Source organism: Barbatula barbatula, assembly GCF_947034865.1.
Source record: "Barbatula barbatula genome assembly, chromosome: 1".
Lineage (NCBI taxonomy): Eukaryota > Metazoa > Chordata > Actinopteri > Cypriniformes > Nemacheilidae > Barbatula > Barbatula barbatula.
Genome location: NC_136766.1, coordinates 30,791,524 through 30,798,887, shown reverse-complemented (window position 1 = coordinate 30,798,887; position 7,364 = coordinate 30,791,524).

Genomic DNA, 7,364 nt, shown 5'->3' with positions numbered 1-7,364 from the left:
TCAAGTGTCCCAAAAACATAGGTACATCATGCAAAATGCATTGCATTGCAGTATGTGGTTGTGGGGGTCATCTGTGGTTAGAAGCATTCAGAGCCATTGAGAAAGAGAGTTCCGTCAACTCCGTTGACTCCAATGGAACAGTTTCTTTGCAGCAATGGCAGTTCATAGAGGCTCTCAATAGTTCCCAGAAGTTACTAGGAACACATGTGGCTGCAGCTAAACTGACCGATAGCGACAAACGTTTAATCCATTTAATGCCATAAATCATTTAATGAATACAATGTGACAAAAATAAAGCATTTAAAGAGAAAACATAACTTCCTGGAACTATCTGAAGGCTCCATAAATCATGTGACGCGCAAAAATTGTGAACTTCCATTGTTACGATGGCCTGATTGGGCAGAAATTTGGGATGTAGGAATGTCTTAAACTAAATCCTTGCATTTGACGTGTATTGTGATTGTCAAAACTAACTAAATTTTAGGTGAACTGTCCCATTAAATTTTGACCACAGACCAAACATGGATACTTGGGAGATCTTAAAAGAATAAAGAAAGAAGTAACAAATAAAGAGAAGTGTTTGTGTATTGCAATGCATTGTTTAATAAATATTGTTAGCAACCCTATTTTGACATTGAAGTGCACATCTAGACCACTGAGATGTCTAAAAGTTTGCTGTATCAAAATACAGTCACTGTTTTACATTTTACAAGTCAAACAAGACTTTGCGATGATTGAAAGAACAGACCAGGCTTATGTAGACAGAAGTGACAAGGTTAACTAGAAATAGGTGAGTGTGGTCAACAATGAGTCCAGCAAAGGGTTATGGGAAATGTAGTGTGCAGTGACAATCCGAGTGATGAGAGGAGTGCCCTCTAGCGAATTTGAGAGGGCACTGCAGCTGGTGACTGTGACAGTCACTTTATGCTTCCATAGTTAGCTAGCAGGGAGTGAAAAAAGTTTTATAGCAAAAAAATCGATCAGATGAAGGTATCTCAGGAGACAGGGAGTAAAGCAAACATTGTATTCGACGTGCCTTGATGCTTCTCTGCCTTGGAATGCAGCCTCCGAAGGCAGCACTTTATAGCTGTCGGACATAGCCTGTGTGTGACTGTCAGGACACTCCTCTGTCTCCGTCGTATTGTGATATGTCATATTCACATTGCAGCAGTGAAATAGTTTGAGAGACAGTATAGAGAAATCAAATCAACCTACATATAAAACAATAAAAGTATAGTGCATCTACTAATAACTAAATATTATGCCGATGCACCAATACGAATTGATTAATCTTACCATTACCATTGTGTAGGCCTACCATATTTAAACGTTTGGAGCAAGTGATGCTGAGTTTGTAACTTGTCTACTGTTATGCATATAGGAATAATTCTAGACTTTAACATGAATCAATTTGTTTTAGATTTTTTTATTCTGATGCAAATACTGTATGTTCTATCCCATTTGATTGTTTTATTATTATACTTTTAACAGACTAAAAACAAAGTAAGTGTGTCATTATTATTTAGCTTAAAAAGCTGCCAAATAAAAATTTTGTAAGAGAAAGTATTTGTATTATTAATTTGAATAATTCGACCTTCTGAATCCCATTCCTTGAACCGCCACCTTAACGTGGTGGAGGGGTTTGAGGACCCTAGGAGCTATGTTGTCAGGGGCTATATGCCCCTGGTAGGGTCTCCCAAGGCAAACAGGTCCTAGGCAACGGGTCAGACTAAGAGTGGTTCAAAAATCCCTTATGATGCGAAACATTTCAAGGACTGTGACGTCGCCCAGTATGGCGCATCCGGGGGGCACCACCCTGGAGCCATGCCCGGGGTCGGTGCTCGTATGCGAGCGTCTGGTGGCCGTGCCTTTCCCCACGGGGTCCAGTCGGGCTCAGCCCGAAGGAGCGACGTGGGGCCGCCTTCCCGTGGGCTCACCACGTGCGGGAGGGACCATAGGGGGTCGGTGCATAGTGGATCGGGCGGCAGTCAGAGGAGAGGGCCTCGACAGCCCGATCCCTGGACACGGAAACTAGTTCTAGGGACGTGGAACGTCACCTCGCTGGCGGGGAAGGAGCCTGAGATGGTGCGTGAGGTTGAGAGGTTCCGACTAGAGATAGTCAGGATCACTTCTACGCATGGCTTGGACTCTGGAACCACACTTCATCACTCGTTTGCTTATAGCCCCCCAGCTCTCCCGCCATGTGTTGGAGTTTACCCCGGTGAACGATAGGGTCATTTTCCTGCGCCTACGGGTCGGGGGTAGGTCTCTCACTGTTGTTTGTGCCTACGGGCCGAATGGCAGTGCAGAGTACCCGACCTTCTTGGAGTCTCTGGGAGGGGTGCTGGAAAGTGCCCTGTCGTTCTGTGGGCAACGAAAGTGACACCTGGAGGGGCGTGATTGGGAGGACGCCCCCCTGATCTGAACCCGAGCGGTGTTCAGTTATTGGACTTTTGTGCTAGTCACAGTTTGTCTATAACGAACAAAATGAGCTGTCAACTGATCACCACCTGGTGGTGAGTTGGATCCGATGGCGGGAGAGGAAGCTGGACAGATTTGGCAGACCCAAACGTACTGTAAGGGTCTGCTGGGAACGCCTGGCTGAGTCTCCTGTCAGAGAGATCTTTAACTCCCACCTCCGGCAGAGCTTCAACCGGATCCCGAGGGAGGCTGGAGACATCGAGTCCGAGTGGATTTTTTTGCTATTTGCGGATGATGTTGTTGTGTTGGCCCCTTAAAACCAGGACCTTCAGCATGCACTGGGACGGTTTACAGCTGAGTGTGAAGCGGCTGGAATGAAAATCAGTACCTCCAAATTCGAGGCCATGGTCCTCAGTCGGAAAATGGTGGCTTGCCCACTTCAGGTTGGTGGAGAGTTCCTGCCTCAAGTGGAGGAGTTTAAGTATCTTGGGGTCTTGTTCACGAGTGAGGGAAGGATGGAATGGGAGATTGACAGACGGATCGGTGCAGCTTCTGCAGTAATGCGGTCGATGTACCGGCATGTCGTGGTGAAGAGATTTAATTTACCGGTCAATCTACGTTCCTACTCTCACCTATGGTCATGAGCTTTGGGTCATGACCGAAAGGACAAGATCCCGGATACAGGCGGCCGAAATGAGCTTCCTCCGCAGGGTGGCTGGGCGATCCCTTAGACATAGGGTGAGAAGCTCGGTCACCCGGGAGGAGCTCGGAGTAGAGCTGCTGCTCCTCCACATCGAGCGGGGTCAGCTGAGGTGGCTTGGGCATCTGTTCCGGATGCCTACTGGACGCCTTCCCCGGAAGGTGTTCAGGGCCCATCCGACCAGGAGGAGACCCCGGGAAAGACCTAGGACCCGCTGGTGGGACTATGTCTCCCGGCTGGCCTGGGAACACCTCGGTGTCTCCCCGGAAGAGCTAGAGGAAGTGTCTAGGGTGAGGGATGTCTGGGCATCTCTGCTTAGACTGCTGCCCCCGCGACCCGGCCCCGGATAAGCAAAAGAAAATGGATGGATGGATGGACCTTCTGAATCGTAATAGAATTGTGTGGCAGGTGAAGAAGATTTTTAGCTTTAGGTGTAACCCTGCATGACAAAATGGATGTGTGGCCAGCCACGTAGACAGACATTGTAGAGATTGGGGGCTTAGCCCAAATTCCGGGCAAGGTCCCCAAGGAGATGCTTTCCTCATTAAGGGCCGCCACAGTATATTACTATTTGTTATTATCTTTGTATTATCACTGTAACATAACAAATGTTGACAACGACAGTTTCTCATCTCTAACCTAAAAATTGCCAAAATATGTCTCCTTGTAACTATGAAGGTAGATTAGGAATTAGAATAAACAGCATCTGGAAGCGTATTTTTTAACCGTACAGTAGAGTACTGAGAATGTACTGTATGCAGTGGCGGATATAGCAAATTGGGGGCCCAAGGTGAAGGTGTGTATGGGGCCACACTATCCGATCTTTAAAAGAGAACGAAAAATGTTTACTTCAAAATGAAGATGGAAAGCAGAGAACACACAAAGTGTACCACTACACAAACTAATAGTCACGATGGAACCCAATAGAGAATAAGGTTTCAGATAACACGTCTTTGCCAAAATACCAGGACATTTTTTTTAAGATCAAATCAATATCAATATAACATTTCAAAAAATCTACAAACAACCCCGTGTACAAGATACAGGATATTATCAGTGAATTTACATTACATTTGAGATTGAACATTTCAAACATTCTACAAACAAACTTATGTACACGATACATGATAGGGAGAAAAAAAATTAATCTGATCCTGCACAAAAATTCACAATGCATCAAAGACAATGTTGTTACTAATCTTTCACATGTCCAAGACTGTGATAAAAGGTAAAAAAATCCAGTCCACAATCACTTTTTATATTGAAAATAAGTCATTTTGTGTGTTTTTGAAAAAAAATCATTGGCAATTAAAGAGTTTAAAACATTTAGCAGTTTTGACCAGGACTGAGGTTGATTAACAGATTTTTGCAAAAAAACATTTAAACCAAATATTTATCAGATTTTTACAGAAGTTAAATTGAGTGGATGTTTTCATCCCGAACATAACTGTCACGGCTCACATGCCGGATGAGACAGACGAGAATAACCAGGTTTACATAAAACAGGTAACTTTTACTGACATCCAGACAAGGTACACATAACGCAAGACATTCACAAGACAATCAATAACCGACAAGGGAAAAACGGAAACATAGAGTATAAATAGTCTTTGGTGATGAAACTGATGGCTGGCAGTTGCGGGAAACGACGTGATTACAAATGACGAACAGGTAAATAAAGTCCATAGGGAAAACAAGCAGGGAAACAGACGGAGTGTGACAATAATGAAAGGGTTGTGAATTTGCTCACAGTGTATTGTTGAGTTTTTGAAAAATGTTCAAAGCATTTTCCCAAAATATTTGTAAAAATAAAATTTGTCACCAAAAATCATTCCATTTGCTGTGACACAGAGAAAGTTGTGGCCAAATTAAGACTCAACAGCAACACATAGTGGACGAAAACATCCCCAACATAACATAAGGGTTAAATTAGCTTTTTCTGTAATAACGTTATTTACTTCGCCACAAAATATTTTCTTTCAGTGTAGGGCTATGGCTATTACTAGCAAAACTAGGCGGTTGACTCACCAAAGCCCCATCATCGTCATCATCAGTGTCAAAGTGGCCATCACTGGACAACTCTTCCACCTCATCTGTGTCAACGTCATTGACACTGTCGCCGGTGACAGCGGGCGGCAACAACGTGAGTTTAATTAAATAACGTTATTTAGCGCCACTTCACTGTTAGCTGCTGCTGCTGTACAGGCCTTTTCAACACTTTGGACGTCGTTGTTGTTCCTGTCAGTATTCTCAACAACAGTACTAAAAACCTGTGTCATCTTTGGCAGCGTTGCCAAGTATTTATCGCTGCCTTTTCTACCTATGCCTCTATGTTAAGACCGCCTCTGACTGCATGTTAAGTATAAGCATATTGTATCCCAGTAATAAGTGTCAGAAATCAGAACATTTAAGTATACAAGTTGAGTCATAATAAATAAAGTGAAATTACACAGGCAATAAGTATTGAACACACTTTATTTAATACTTTGTAGAAAAGCCTTTGTTGGTGATTACAGCTTCTAGACGCCTATTGTATGGATAGACCAGTTGTCTGCATTGCTCAGGAGTAATTCTGGCCCATCCTTCCACACAAATGGTCTTTAAATCTTGACGGTTCCTTGGGCCTCTTTTATGAACTTTGATCTTCAGTTCTCTCCATAGATTTTCTATGGGATTAAGGTCAGGTCATTGACTGGGCCATTCAAGCAGCTTGATTTTCTTTCTTTGAAACCACTTCATTGTGTCCTTGGCCTTGTGTTTCGGATCATTGTCTTGCTGAAATGTCCACCCTCTTTTCATTTTCAGCTTTCTGGTAGATGGCAGCAGAATTTTATCCAGAATGTCCACGTACATTTCTTCATTCATCCTGCCTTCAATAATATGAAGTCTGCCAGTACCCCTTGCTGAAAAGCAGCCCCAAACCAAGATGCTTCCACCCCCAAACTTAACTGTTGGCATGGTGTTCTTGGGGTGGTGGGCAGTGCCATTTCTTCTCCAAACATGGTGTGTAGAATGACTGCCAAAAAGTTCAATTTTGCTTTCATCTGACCATACTATAATCTTCCAATAATCCACAGGCTTCTCCATATGCTCTTTCGCAAACTTTAACCGAGCCTCAACATGCTTTTTGTTCAGCAATGGAGTCTTGCATGGTGACATGCATGGATGCCATTGTAGCCGGTCAATTTAGGCATTCAAGTTTTTTCATAATTTTTTTTTATGTGTAATAAGAAATGTAATATAAACTGTTAACTTCAACAAAACTTGTTTTCTATGTACTATTTTCAATGGTTCCTATCGAGAGTTCCTATCAATTGTTGTATGTGGGGCCTTAATTAGTGGGACACCTAAGGAAATTATATCGCTTCTCCTTTAAGCGTTCGCGCTCAGACGCATGGTGTATGCGAACAGGGAAGCGGAGGTGGTTTTTCTCTCTCTCATTTGTCTTGTATTAACTGATTTTCTGTAATGTAATCACTTTATTTATGATGTCAAAACACTGTTTGTGTAAAAAGGGAACTTTATTATACACACAGTAGTTCAACAATCAGTCTAAAGCACATTCATATGTGCATTTGAGTGAATTTATAACATGTTTGTATGTTAATTTTCTCAAATATGTTATTTCATTTCCATTTATGTTTCCTATGAGTGCTGTCCTGTTGTGTGGGGTAATTCAGCACCATCACCTACATGTTTTAAATGCTATATCGCTATATGTTTTAAATGAGATGCATGGTGTATGCGAACAGGGAAGCGGAGGAATGAGAGAGTAGGCCTTCTGGTATGTCCCTAATTGTGCCTCATTACTCTGTTTAAGGGAAGCGGAGGTGAATAAACAACACAAGGTATCATCACTTCAATCGTTGTGTGGTCGTGTTTCCATGGTGTCCTGTGGTTTCCACTTGAAGTCTACTACACCATGGCGGTTTAGTGCATTGCTTAAAGTTTTCTTTGAAATGACAGTAACTGTTGTTGCAAGGTCTTCCTGAAGTTCTCCCTGAGTAGTTCTTGGCTATTGGAGAACTCTCCTGATTATTCTTTGGTCTCCCCGGACAGGGATCTTTCGTGGAGCACCTGATCGTGGCTGGTTTATGGTGAACTGATGCTCTTTTCATTTCCAGATAATGGCTCCCACAGTGCTAACAGGAACATTCAGCATTCTGGAAATGCACCTATAACCATTCCCATCAAAATGAAGACTCCCTGGAGCTGCCGGCTTTTCAGTCAGTCGAGCGCAGGA